This window comes from Dromiciops gliroides, chromosome 4 (assembly GCF_019393635.1).
Source record: "Dromiciops gliroides isolate mDroGli1 chromosome 4, mDroGli1.pri, whole genome shotgun sequence".
In the NCBI taxonomy this organism is placed as follows: Eukaryota; Metazoa; Chordata; class Mammalia; order Microbiotheria; family Microbiotheriidae; genus Dromiciops; species Dromiciops gliroides.
This window is the reverse complement of record NC_057864.1, coordinates 400,073,006-400,088,206: the sequence shown is the minus strand read 5'-3', so window position 1 is coordinate 400,088,206 and position 15,201 is coordinate 400,073,006. Positions and strand designations below refer to the sequence as shown.

General features: G+C 35.3%; 1 protein-coding gene across 4 annotated transcripts in view; it reads right to left on the bottom strand.

Annotated features, from left to right (window-relative positions):
- Window positions 1–15,201, bottom strand: part of TULP4 (TUB like protein 4) — a 258,249-nt gene that overhangs the window by 224,033 nt on the left and 19,015 nt on the right. For 2 of the 4 annotated variants that reach the window (XM_043964740.1, XM_043964744.1), the window contains exon 1: window positions 8,890–9,021. The exons of 1 other annotated variant lie outside the window; for it this stretch is intronic. The gene's annotated coding sequence lies outside the window, so the exon portion shown is untranslated. Of the gene's footprint in view, window positions 1–8,889; window positions 9,022–12,264; window positions 12,353–15,201 lie in introns of those variants that run through there. One more of the 4 variants, XM_043964742.1, reaches the window with a different exon arrangement.

The following is a 15,201-nucleotide window of genomic DNA, read 5'->3' as shown; positions in this document are numbered from 1 at the left end:
ACTAAATAGGAAAAGAATGGTTAAATGGTAAAACAGATAAAGTGGTAAATTTGGAGTGAGGAAGACCTAAATTCAAATCCTGGCTTAGATACATGCTAACTGTGTGGCCTTGGGCAAGTCACTTCACCTATCTCAGCCTAATTTCCTCATCTGAAAAAAAAAATGGAGAAAAAAATAGCACTTATGTTACAGGATTATTTTGAGGACCCAAGGAGATAATACATGTAAAGTGTTTTACAAACCTTATAATTCTATAAAAATGGCAGCTGTTATTATAATATATTTTTCAACTATACATGTTACCTTTACAAAAGGTAAAAACTTCAAATGCAAAAAAGCAGAAATATTAAACATAGCCTTTACTGATTACAATGCAATAAAAAATTATAATGAATAAAGGACTTTTAAGGAAAGGATTAAACCTTAAATGGAAACTAAATAATTTTATTCTAAAGGATTGGTGGATCCAAGAACAAGTGATAAAACAACAGAAAATTTCAACAATGACCCAACATATATAACTACTGCAATGACACCAAAGCAATCCTTAAGGGAGAAACTTACTTCTCTAAATGCTTTCATCAAAAAATGAGAAAAAGAAGAGTTTGATAAATTGAACAAATTAACTAAAAAAAAAAAAAAACCATGGAAAAGCACCAAACTGTTTTAACTAGAAGCTAATTTTAAAAAATAAAAGTGATAAACCATTAGCTAATCTAGCTAAAAAGAAAGGAAAGCCAAATTGGCAATATTAAAAAGGGAAAAGAGAAATTCACAAATAGCAAAGGGAAAATAAAGGAAATTCTCAGAAATTATTTTACAGTTATGTGCCAATAAAACCGATAAATTAAATGGGTAAATATTTACAAAAATACAAAACACCCAGATTAACAGAAGAAATAGGTCATTTTTTATAAGAATAAACATTTTTATTTATAGTTTTGAGTTCCAAATTTTATCCTTCCTTCCCTCCCTCCTCTCTGAGGCAGTAAGCAATCAGATATAGGTTATACAAGTGCAATTATGTAAAACATTACCATATTAGTCATTTTGTACAAGAAAACATGAATAAAAGAAAAAATAAAAGAAATTAAAAAATAGCATGCTTCAGTCTGTGTTCAATCAGTATCAGTCTTTCTTGAAAGTGGATAGTATGCTTCATCATTAGTCCTTTGGGATTTGTCGTTGATCATTGTATTGCTAAGAATAGTAAGTCATTCACAATTCTTCAACAAACAATATTACTGTCTCTGTGCACAATGTTCTCTTGGTTCGTTTGCTTCACTATACATCTGTTCATACAATTCTCTCCAGACCTTTCTGAAATCATCCTGCTTGTCATTTCTTAACAGCACAATAATATTCCATCACCATCATATACCACAGCTTGTTTAGCCATTCCCAACTGATGGACATTCATTTGATTTGAAATAAGTAATTCAGATCACATAATCTCAGAAGAGAAATTGAACAAGCCATAAATGAACTCCAAATGAAAACACCTCAAGACCAGAGGGAATTAAAATTGAATTCTATAAAATATTCAAAAAATAACTGATCTAGTATTTCATAAACTTTTTGGAAAAACAAGAAAGATGGAATCCTTCCCAATTCTTTCTAGATACAAGATATCATCTTGGTACTTAAATGAGGGAGAAACAAAGAAAAACTAGCACTAAAAGCAGCTAGTGGATAGAGAACTGTACCTTAAGTCAGGAAATCCCAAGTTCAAACACTGCCTCTGGCATTTAAAGCGTGTGAACCTGGCTAAATCATTTAACCTCTGTCTCAATTTTTTCAGCTGTAAAATGGTAATCATAATAGCAATTATTTCCTAGGATTGTTGTGAGGATAAAATTAAATAATGTTTTTAAAGAGCTTTGGAAAACTTAAGAAGCTATATGAATGCTGGCCATTATTATTAAAATTATAGAATCAATATTTGTTATGAACATCTATGTAAAAAATATTAAATTAAATTATTAGCAAAGAGGATTACAAGAACATATTAAAAGTATACAATGTTGCTGTCCAGTAATATCTGGCTATTGGTGATTCCAGGGACCATATTTTCTTGGCAAAGATAATGGAGTAGTTTGCCATTTCCTCCTCCAGTAGATTAAGACAAATAGGTTGGGGCAGCTAGATGGCGCAGTGGAATCAAGACCGGCCCTGGATTTAGGAGTTCCTGAGTTCAAATCCGGCCTCAGAAACTTGACACTTACTAACTGTGGACCTTGGGGCAAGTTCACTTAAGCCCCATTGCCCACAAAAAACAAAAACAAAAAACAAAGACAAATAGGTTAAGACAAAAACAAAAAACAGAGACAAATAGGGTCACAGTTATTAAGTGTCTGAGGCTGAATATGAACTCAGGTCTTCCTGACTCCAGGCCCAGCTCTCTATCCACTAAACCACTGTGCCCAAGTTGAATTTATCTAGAATGCGGGGCTAGGTTTAATATATGACAAACTATAAACAAACCATATTCATCATGAAATAATAAAAAAATTATATCAATAGCTGGTGGTAAAATCCAACATCTATCTTTGTTTAAACAAAAAGAACTAGAAAGTAGGAAAATAAATGTACTTTTGTTTAATATGCTTAATATGATAAATTAGTATCTATCTAAAACCAAATACCAATATTCTATTTAATGAAAAAAGGTTAAATACTTTTCCACTAAAATTGGGGGAAAAGTAAGGGTACCCATTATCACCACAATTATTTAACATCGTGCTAGAAATAGTAGCTATTGCAAATAAACAGAAAAAACTTGAGAGAATAGGCATAGGCAACAAAAGTATCACTTTTTTGTAAATGATGATAGTCTAAAGAACCAGAATTAACCAAAAAAAAATGAAACAATTCAGCAAATTTGCAGAATATAAATAAAAACCTATATAAGCCATCAGCTTTTCTGATATTACCAACCAAAACCCTGAAAGAAGAGAGAGAATAGAAATTACATTAACAATAATTACAAAATGTAAAAAAAATTTTGGAAGTGCAATAACCCAAGACAAAGGCATCATATAAATACAACTAGGAAACCTGTTTAAGAGAATGAAAGACTTAAATTATTGAAGACATATAATTAGCCATGGTTGACTGTGATATATAAGAAAAATAATACCATCTAAATTACTTGCTTAGTACCTTACTATCAAATGGTAATTACTAACACCAGTTACCTTATACAATTAGAAAAAAATAATAAAATTCAAACTAGAGCAAACAGAGATAAATGGTAAAAACCAGGGCCTAACAGCATCAAATTTCCAACCTATACTACAAAATAGTAATCATGAAAACTTGGTACAATGTATAAAAAGCAAAGTTGAATAGTGGAAGAGTGAGAAGGAAGATTTTGGCTGATTAAAACAAATAAAAACACAAATAAAATGCAAATAAATAAACAAGCAAATGAATAGGTAAATAAATAAGGCAACATATATCAGTACCTGTATATATGTTGTTTCTCCCAATGAGAATGTAAGCTTCTTGAGGACAGAGGTTCTTTCATTTTTGTCATTGTATCCTCAAAGCCTGGTAAATAATAAATGCTTATGGAATTTAATCAGTGTAGCAAAAAACCAAGAGACTTAGAATCAGAAATTCTGTGCTCAGATCTGGAATGTTATAAGGAAAAAGGCACTGCTCTGCAGTCAAAGGCTATGGGTTGGGGCAGCTAGGTGGCGCAGTGGACAAAGCACTGGCCAAAGCACTGGCCTTGATTCAGGAGGGCCCTGAGTTCAAATCCAGCCTCAGTACACTTGACACTTACTAGCTGTGTGACCCTGGGCAAGTCACTTAAGCCTCATTGCCACCCCCTCCCCCCAAAAAAGGCTATGGGTTTAGTATACCTCAGACACTAGCCTATAACCTGTGTGACCCTGGGCAAGTCACAAGCTCCCTAAGCCTCAGCATCCTCCTCTGTAAAACAATGTAGGTCTAAATGGTATCTGAGCTCCCCTACTAGGTCTAATAGGATTCTTTGCTATTTGCAACATATCAGAATTTTTACTGCCATGAGGTTTGGGTGTTTTTTGGTGGAGCAATGAAGGTTCAGTGACTTACCCAGGGCTATACAGCTAGTAACTATCAAGTGTCTGAGGCCGGATTTGAACTCAGGTCCTCCTGAATCCAGGGCCAGTGCTTTATCCACTGCACCACCTAGCTGCCCCATGCCATGAGTTTTCATAGAATAACAGGATGTTAGAACATCTATTAGAGAAAGAGAACATCTATTCAAACCCCTTAATTTTACTGATGAGGCAAAGACAAAGGAGTAGTGAATTCCAGGAACAAGAAATCGTTAATAGTCTGGATGAAGATATTTTCATAAAATAAAGAATTAAAATGGACAGCCTTCTAATTCTAATTGCTACAGTCTGAAATACATAACTAAATTTATATAGAGAATATTCTCCTGGTACAAAAGCTATAATCTTTCCAACAACTTCTCATTCACATCTTTTGATGTGAAAGAATGATGGCCTTTAGGATCCTACATTTCTCCATTACAGCTATAATTCTCTTTTGCTGGACCACAGCAACAGCCTTAATCAGTGGTGTCAAACTCAAATAGAAGCAGGAGCCACTAAACTATAAATAAGTTCACTGCAGGCTATAAATTGCATTGGTTTTTGTTTTGTTTTGGAGACAATGAGGGGTTAAGTGACTTGCCCAGGGTCACACAGCTAGCAAGTGTTGTGAGAATATTACTACCGTCACAATGCCAAGTGTTTGAGGCCACATTTGAACTCAGGTCCTCCTGAATCCAGGGCTGGTGCTTTATCCACTGTGACACCTAGCTGCCCCTGCCTTGCTTTTTAAATGTAATATTATCTGTGTTTTCTTGAATTTTTATTTATTTTGTTAAATATTTATCAATTACATTTTAATCTAGGTCTGGCTGCACTTGACGTCAGTGTCTTTGAGACTTCTGATCTAAACCCTTCTACCACCAACAGATTCCTTTTATGTTGGCTACTTTTACTGATGTTGAAAGAACAAGGCAGAAGGAACAAGAAATTTAGTTGTGAGTGGTTCTCTGTCAAACACATTTTCGTTCTGAACATGGGATAAGAAGATAAAAAGACAGAGGTTTTTTTGCTGGTTAAACACACACATGAAGTGTTCAATCTAAGACTGGACAATCCCACATAAGAAATGCTATACAAGAGCAGTATTCAAGCACGGACTTAAGATTAAATGATCCTGGAGCAACCCATCTATCTACCCTCCCAACTTAGCACTCATACTCAAGGGTTAGGCCCCTTGAAGGCAGCTGTCCCACAGGCTTTATGATATTCTGCAGGCCCAGACCCCATCCAATATGCTTCCCACTAACATTCAGCCAGCAAACATAACAAGCCCTGGGCAAAAGTATTTACTAAGAAAACAGTAAAAAAAAAAAACCAGTAGCAAAAAACTATCCTATTCCTCCCCTAAACCTGATGTACCTTCTTCCACAAATACACACTGGATACATGGGAAGTTTAGGCACAAATTTAGAATACAATGTGAATACAACAAGGTAACACAAAAAGCCAAGGCAACTCACAAATTTGGAGCTACAAGGGCCTTAATGTCATTTCTCTCTGTAGTGCTCTCTACAGCTCAACTCTGGATTTCCAGGTCTGGCTCCCTCTTCAGCCCATAGCTGACTCTCTTCTCTTCTAAAGGTCATACTCTTAAAAGCTGCTTTCAGCCTCAACTATCTGACTCTCTGCATCTTTGTCTGAAATGTCTCTGCTCCCTCAGCTGTACCTCAAACTCTCTAGAACTGACAGTGCAACTGATAGATGGGGTGTCTCTTTCTGGGTGAGGAGTTCTGTTGAAACCATGGTTGATGGGGAAAGAAGAGAAAGAAAATTCCTTCTCCCGCCAAGAGGTAAAAAGCTTCCCCAACTTCTGTCTCCTGACTCAAATGAGTCTTTTAAATGTCACCTAGGGGCATACCTAATCATTGTTCATCCTTGTGAATGACACTGTTCTCTTGTTAATCAAAGGATTTGTTCACTCTTTATAGAAACACCAGTTAATTGCTCCATTTTTACACTTAATTTGATACCTCATTATGAGCCCCTTTTCTGTGATTAACTTCTGAGATTTCAAAGACCAAGGCCTTTTCAATCCTAGAAAAATATTGTCCTAAATGTGCTAAAGTTCAGGTAACAAAATGAAAAAGAAAAATTTAAGCTGATTCCAAACCAAGAGTATTAATTCTCCTATTGAATACCAATTCAGATGTATTTTTGCCAATTCCACTACTGAAAACAATAGGAAAATATTTAAAAACAAACTGAAAACAACTGAAAAATAGTTAAGGAATGGCTGAGAAAACTGGCATATAAAATACAATGTCACTAAGAATGAGAACTATGAGAAACAAAGAAACAGATATGCTAAATAAATGGAAATTTTTTTAAAAAGTCAAACTCAAAGAATAATACATACATTGACCATGACTATACCACTGAAACATGTAAAGACATATATATATATATGTGTGTGTGTGTATATGAGAGAAAAAGAGAAAGTACCAGTAAATATTATTAGATCTTGGCAAAAACATTTTCTAAGATGATATAAAAGAAAATAGATAAAAGCATTCCTCTTATCAAGGGAAATGTGGGCATATGTTTATGCATGAACATATTTATATACACATGTGTACATAGATGAATGATTGACAAGATCAGAGGAGCTAGAAAGAGAATAGCAAGAAAACTATTTATAATATATAAAAGTTGTCCTGATATTTAAAGCCCTTCTCTATCTCCAGCCTGCCTCTCCAGGCAGGCACATTACTGTCTTCCCATAAACTCTACATTCTAGCCCAACTGTTCTACCTATGATTCGCCAGGCACAACTTTGCATCTTTGCTTCAATGCCTTTGCAAGTCTTACCCCACCTGAAAATACATTCCTTCTGACTTCCACCTCTAAGAATCTCCAGATTCAGGGGCAGCTAGGTGGTGCAGTGGATAAAGCACCGGCCCTGGATTCAGGAGTACCTGAGTTCAAATCTGGCCTCAGACACTTGACACTTACTAGCTGTGTGACCCTGGGCAAGTCACTTAACCCCCATTGCCCTGCAAAAAACAAAAGAATCTCCAGATTCCTTCAAGGCCCAGTTCATGTTCTATCTAAGGTTTTCTTCAACTTCTTAATTATTAGAGGTCAATTCCTTCTTCTCAAATAAAAATGTGTATATTTATCACTTTACATGCTATAATCCTCCAGTAGAATGCAGATTTTCTACTTTGTCCTCAGATTCTCAGTGTGTAGTACACTGCTTTGCACATACAAGGCATTTAAGACACGTTTGATGTATTAGCTATTTGTAGGTAAAAGTATTTTCCACACCTGTAAAAATTCATAGTTTTGTTATATAAAGTTTATGATAAAAATTAATCTGATGTAGTTTTTTGGTTTGTTTTTTTTTTAGTGAGGCAATTGGGGTTAAGTGACTTGCCAAAGTCACATAGCTAGTAAGTGTTAAATGTCTGAGGCCGGATTTGAACTCAGGTACTCCTGACTCCAGGGTCGGTGCTCTATCCACTGTGCCACCTAGCTGCCCCCGATGTAGTTTTAAAAATCAGTTCAAAAGCTGAAGTATAATCAAAAAGCTCTCCATTTGAGTTATGAACTATTCCAACCATTGTGACAAACAATTTGGAACTATGCCCAAAGGGCAATCAAACTGCATACCCTTTGATCCAGCAATACCACCACTAGGTCTTTATCCCAAAGAGATAAAATAAAAAAGGACAGGGGGGAGGATCTATTTTTACATAAATATCACTAACAGTTCTTTTTGTGGTGACAAAGACTGGAAATTAAGGCCATGCTCATCAGTTGGGGAATGGCTAAACAAAGCCGTGGTATATTATTGTGATGGAATACTGTTGTGCCATAAGAAATAGTGGATTGATTTCAGAAAATCTGCAAAGTCTTACACAAACTGATGCGAAGCAAAGTAAGCAGAACCAGGAGAACAATGTACACAGTAACAGCAATACTGTACAATGATCAACTGTGAATGGCAACTATTTTCAACAATACAAAGATCTAAGGCAATTTCAAAAGACTCATGTTGAAAAATGCTATCCACATTCAGAGAAAGAACTGATGGAGTCTGAATGAAGTTTGAGGCATACTATTTTTCACGGTTTTTTTTTTTGGTCTGTTTCTTCTTTCACAACATGACTAATATGGAAATATGTTGGGGCACCTAGGTGGCACAGTGGATAGAGCACTGGCCCTAGACTCACGAAGACCTGAGTTCAAATCCAGCCTCAGACACTTAACACTTACTAATTGTGTGACACTTGGCAAGTCACTTAACCCCAATTGCCCTGCAAAAAACAAAAACAAAAAACAAACAAAAAAAGAAATATGTTTTACATGATTGTACATATGTATACTATATCAAATTGCTTACCATCTTAAGGAGCAAAGAAATGAGGGAAGAAGGGAAAAAATTCAGAACTCAAAAAATGTTTAAATAAATATTAAAAATTGTATTTACATATAAATGGGGGGAAATACTTTTTTAAAAATTTCCCCCCCAAAAAATGCCCTCCATTGGTAACATTCACATGAACTCAACCAACAATATACTGACAAAGTGTTATAGAACAAATGGCTGAGTAATACATATTTGTTTATGGAAAACAGAGACCTTGATAATAGCTATTCAAGTTCAGGTTATTATAGCCAGAAATTACAAAAAAGTTATCCCTTAAAAAACTTAGACATATTAGCTGATGTAGATTATGCAATGAAGTGATAGGAACTGGAATATGTAACTGCAGATAATACAAATTTAACATCTACTAGATACTTAGACATAATCAAGTGGCTAGAAGCTCACCGTTCTTTAAGAAATGAATAGACAGGGGCAGCTAGATGGTGCAGTGGATAAAGCACTGGCCTTGGATTCAGGAGAACCTGAGTTCAAATCCAGCCTCAGACACTTGACACTTACTAGCTGTGTGACCCTGGGCAAGTCATTTAACCCTCATTGTCCTGCAAAAAAAAAAAAAGAAAGAAAGAAAGAAATGAACAGACAACAAATTTCCATACTACAAACAAAAATCCCAAAATCCTCTTCAAAATTTAGCAAATAAATTATTTTAGAAGTAGAGTATCATTACAGACAGAACTATTGCCTCAAACCACTCAAAATGAAACAATAAGCCATAAAAATGTAAGAACTGGGGCAGCTAGGTGGAGCAGTAGATAGAGCACTGGCCCTGGATTCAGGAAGACTTAAGTTCAAATCTGGCCTCAGACACTTAACACTTAACTAGCTGTGTGACCCTGGGCAAGTCGCTTAACCCCAATTGCCTCAAAAATAAAATAAAATAAAAACATTAAAAAAAGAAATGTAAGAACCTCTGTAATGGATATCTATTTTCAATCTCCAAAAACTATGGAATGAAAAACCTTCAAAATATAGAGACCTAGAATAATAAAAAGCAAAAGAGACAAGATAAATGTTTCCTATCATCTACTCAAGTTATCACAAACATGAGCCTGGAGAAAAGGGACTCAGATCCCATCATTCTTATTACCTCACAAAAAGGAGCCATGTTATGCAACTATACAATGATTCTCAGAACAGTAAAATAAAGGAATAATAGCTGGATAGCAGCTTGTCCTCAGACTCTATCTAAACCCCATCAAAAAAGGTAAGAACAGGAGCAGCTAGGTGGCACAGTAGATAGAGTACCGGCCCTGGAGTCAGGAGTACCTGAGTTCAAATCCGGCCTCAGACACTTAACACTTACTAGCTGTGTGACCCTGGGCAAGTCACTTAACCCCAATTGCCTCACTTTAAAAAAAAAAAAGGTAAGAACAAGCTAGAGTGATGATAATACTATACATTATATGCATATGTGTGTATTATATAATGAAAGAGCTAACATTTGTAACAATAATAACAACAGTTATCACTTTGAGGTTTGCATGCTTTACATACATAATCTCATTTGATCCTCACAACCCTTTGAGGTAAATGCTATAATTATAAGAAGCTGAGGTTCCCTGAAATTAAGTGATTTGGTCAAGTGTCTGAGGCAAAACTTTAAAATTAGTCCTTCTAAATAAAATCCTAGATTCTGCCCACTATACTATTCTGCCTCTCTATCCTCTACACAATCTCATACATAACAGTCACAAATAATGTTCAGTTGCCATGCCTGACAAATACATAACTGTAGCTAACTGGGTAACCATATGGGTGTCCAGAAGAGAAAGGAGATATAGTTTTGATTCTGTCTGTCTGCTGGAATAGGCATTTATAAACAATTAGTAATTTCCCCTCCAATACATACTAATTTTCCCCAAGCTACTAGTGCCTGACCAGCTCTGTCCTGCCCTTACTAATTCTTAAATATTTCAACATTAACAGAATAATTCTACACTACTCAAAAAACCACTGTTGATTTCTGAACAGCTCTTGAACAGATGGTAACTCAGAAGAGTCTTGTTCCAATTATGGCAACCTTAGCAGTATGCTCACCTGCTGCTACCTAAAACACCAATACCTCCCATCTTTACTCAAAAAGCTTCTAATCACAACTAGAATTCTATACAACTCCTAATCCTCATTCCTTATAATTAAATTATAAGTTAAAAAAATTAGTTTCATTATAACAATCCCATTAATTAAAACAAGCTGGAATCAAATCACATATTAATGAGTACAGGAAAACTGTAGTTTTACCATAGTGCTACTATATGCTGTTTTCTGAATAGTTTTACTGATTTGATACAGTTTTACTTCATATGTAGCATCAGAAATAATATAACTAAGATAAGATGAGATTAGATCATATAAGATAAGATAAGATATATACTGATTCTGGAGTAACTAGGAAGCGTTATAAAACATTATAAAAATTTATTTAATTTAAAATTTTTATTCCTTGTTTTATACACATATACACATATTCTTTGAATTTTCTTCTTAAATAATCAAAGACTAAGACTATGACACAAAACAACACATAAATCAGAAAATAGTATGTTTACATGCAGACTAAGAGAGATGAGAGGACTGATTTAATCGGTTTATGAGGTTTACAGATAAAATGCTCCCCTGGGGCTTTCTGAACACTTTTTCCTTCCTTGTTTCCCTGATAACATTGCTCTTGCCTTGGCAACTCAGCCTATCATAATATATTATTTGATATCTTAATCTTAAATTTACTTAAAGAGCAGACCTTTGACACTTACTAGCTGTGTGACCCTGGGCAAGTCACTTAACCCCAATTGCCTCACCAAAAAAAAAAAAAAAAAGAGCAGACTTAAAAGTAGAGCAATCTTAATAGAAAAATTACAAATAGAAAGTAATAAGCTCTGGAAAACACATTCTGGTCACCAATGTTGCCTCCTAACCATCAAGTGAAAACCTGAAGCTTGTTGATTTTCATGTGAGTCCATTGAGTGGTTCATTACAATGATAGTAAAAAGGCAACAGATTTTTGCAAACAGAAAAAAAAAAAGACTTATTTACCTAATTTGAAAAATAATAAAACAAGCCACTTACAAATGTCTATGGGCATCTGCCAATGAATTTTGTTTGTTTGTTTGTTTGTTTTTTGTGAGGCAATTGGGGTTAAGTGACTTGCCCAGAGTCACACAGCTAGTAAGTGTTAAGTGTCTGAGGTCGGATTTGAACTCAGGTCCTCCTGAATCCAGGGCCAGTGCTCTACCCACTGCGCCACCTAGCTGCCCCGCCAATGAATTTTAAAGTCTGTGTTTATTTATATGTAGCTTCCAGGGAGAGAAGTTTCAGTAAAATCTTCTAATTCTCTACAGTGGTGAAGATGGTCCCTATATTAGTGACTTCACAGAAACTGCTCTCAATAGTTTTGTAAAATAGCCAGAAAACTATGACCAACGTTCTCTTTTTTTGTTTAACTCTTCTAATATACTCAAACACTTACTTGGTTCCCTAGGTACCTTACTACCCTGTTTGGGCTCTTAGCAATTTTTCCTTGAGCTTAACATTCTTTTTTTCTATCTTTACAAAGAAGAGGAGTTACCCTAGGTCTGTGGTTGGAATCATTATGTTTTCCATTTAAAGTACAATATCTATATATAAATATTCTTTGGTTCACTCCTTCTATCTCTTCCCACAATTCATTCTAGAAAAAAACATTCAAAAAAACAGTTACTAATAGTTAAGAAATACTATCCAGTATGGAAACTAGTTTTTATTGAATCTGAATATACTTACCATTTCTTAGTATTAGCTCAGAAAGGGATACAGATAAATGGGAGGTGAATGGCAGTGGGGCAGTCTAGATTCCCAGTTCCGATATTCTACTAGGACTTAAATGCCTCGGAAAAAATATAAATCAAAAAACATATAAATTATTCCATCAGTTACCAAAATATTTGGCTGATAAAATGAAAGTACAGTGTTCTACAAAATTAAATATCAACACAGTTTTGATGACTGTTGAATTTTAGAAGAGAGCAGGAACAGCAATCACTTCATAGTATGTTTGGGAGACTACCTTCAGTATACTTCTATTGCATAATTATAATGTTGCTTTGACTAATCAGAGTGAAGCAAATATTTAAGAAATGTTCTTTCTCTTCTCCTGTCTTAAAAGCCTCTATTTGGGGGACAGCTAGGCTGGCCCAGTGAATAAAGCACCAGCCCGGATTCAGGAGGACCTATATTCAAATTCAGCCTCAGACACTTGACACTTACTAGCTGTGTGACCTCTGGGCAAGTCACTTAACCCTCATTGTCCCACAAAAAACATAAACAAAAAAAAGCCTCTATTGTATAAAGAATATTACATACAATTTTTTTAAAGTTTAAAGGAATGAATGGTTAACATGTATCTCCTAAGGACACACACTCAAAAATACAATCTTGAGAAACTTATAAGTCTAAAATGTAGCATAAAAACAGAGCAGGACCAATTTGGGTAACAAAACTCATGCCCCTCAGGAAAATAAAACCTAATGACTGAGTCAAAACCAAATGGGCCAATGAGTTATGGCTTTGACAATCCTATAGATAAGAAATTCACAAATGTCCTGGGGCTTACTATTAATTCTATTACCAATCTACTCTATCATATTCTTCCTTTCTCGTATATATGATCAATTAAGTAGAATGAAAAAACTAACACAGTATAAATCAGTTATATTCATTTTCCTCCCTAACCCTTCCCCGCTTAGTTCCATTCATCATCAGTCTCATCTAAGTTAGAGGAAGAACTATACAAAGAAACAGCAGAGATAAAACTTTCAAATTACATGAATGGAAAAATAAGTATTAATTTTTTGAAAGAGAGAGAGCACAATTTTAGGAAAAAGGTCTGAATTACTGGTCTTCCCTAAACCCAAAGGTGCGGAGGATAAGGGATGAGATTTTCTAGGTTTACATGTTAGCTCTTCTTTCTCATCTAGGAACATAAAAGGCTTTTTCACAGCAAAAATCACCATTATAATTGTCTGTCTCTTTCTCTAGCTTAAAAACCAGTGGCAACAATTTGACAAACTACAACTCTTGTCTGGAAAGGAAGGAAAATGCAATAGATGTCTGACAGGAAAGACACCTTAGGGAATGAGGACACATGAATAGTGGAAAAGGAACTGACAGCTTGGAAGATTAGAATAGTATTTTTTGCATATACATACTGTACTCATATTTTAAAATAATACTACTGTAGAAGTCCCTGGATCTTCATGTGCCATGTTTAAGAGAAACTTAATGACTAAGCTAGCCTTTTTAGGACTGTTGCGCTTGGTGGCTTGGCCTCCTCTTGTCTCCATCTCAAAAAAAGGGCAAACCCATTTCTAACTTTTGCTTATTTAATCAATTTCACTTAGTCAATATGCAACTTTTTTTCGTCAACATTTCACATGGCCTAATATTCTGCAATTAAGTCCATTTTCCAAGGTCATCTACTGCATCCTGGTGGTGACCAGTTGTCTTGACTTTTATCTTGCCAGTGTACTTTAATGACTCAGGAAGAAAGAGTAAAGCTGATGACTTTGTGCAACTCTGCCTCACTTAAATTCACTCACATCACCCACAATGGCCCTGGTGCTCTTAGAAAATAAAGGATGGGGCAGCTAGGTGGCGCAGTGGATAGAGCACCGGACCTGAGTTCAAATATGACCTCAGACACTTAACACTTACTAGCTGTGTGACCCTAGATAAGTCACTTAACCCCAACTGCTTCACCAAAAAAGAAAAGAAGAAAAAAAAAGGACAAAACAACACAACAACAACAGCATGATGTCTACAATTAGGTCCATTTTCCAGTTAAGTCCATCTACAGTTAACTCCATTTTCTCTCAGCCACTCTGTTTGGTGTCAACTCTGGATAACATTATGCCCCTATAACAGCTATTCCTTCCAGTGCCCCCTTCCCCTTTTTAGCTTCCTTTTGTATGCTGTCTTCTCCCATTAGATTATAAACTCCTTGAGGGAAGGGAATGTCCCTTTGTCCTCCTTGTATCTCCAGCACTTAGCAAAGAGCCTGACACAGAGTAGGTGCTTAATAGATGTTTATTGAATTAAATTTATTTAAAAAAGAATTAAATTTATTGAAATTAAGTCCTTAAAATACTTTTCAATTCAATAAGCACTTGTTAAGCACATTGGGTATATAAAGATTAAAAAACTATGTAGTCCCAGTCCTCAAAGTGCTTAAATCTATGTGGGAGATAAGGCTTATTCACAAATGATTATAATACAAAGTGGAATGCATTAGTACATAAAAGAGGTCAAATGAAAGGGGTAAAAGAGATAGAAGATTACTTCTATCTGGGGACCAGAGAAGGCGTCAAGTGCACCTGAGATGGAAAAAAAAGAGTAGAAGTTTTTCAAGAGTCAGAAATCTAGAGTCAGTTCCAAGAATTAGGGAAAATATGCACAAATGCATTGAGGGAGAACAACATAGAATAAGACAGGGAAATGATAACTGACTGACTAGTCAGACTGCAGTGCATTCACTATCAGGATAAGCAATTTATATTGTATCCCATGGGCAACAGAGAGCCACTGAATCAATTTGAGCAGAGTAGTAACATTAAATCTGCATATCAAAGCAGATTACTTTGGTAGTAGTATGAAGTATGCATCTACACAAAGAAGAATGCCCAGAAAATTATTTTCCATAAGGAAAAGGAAGGAGCCCCTGAA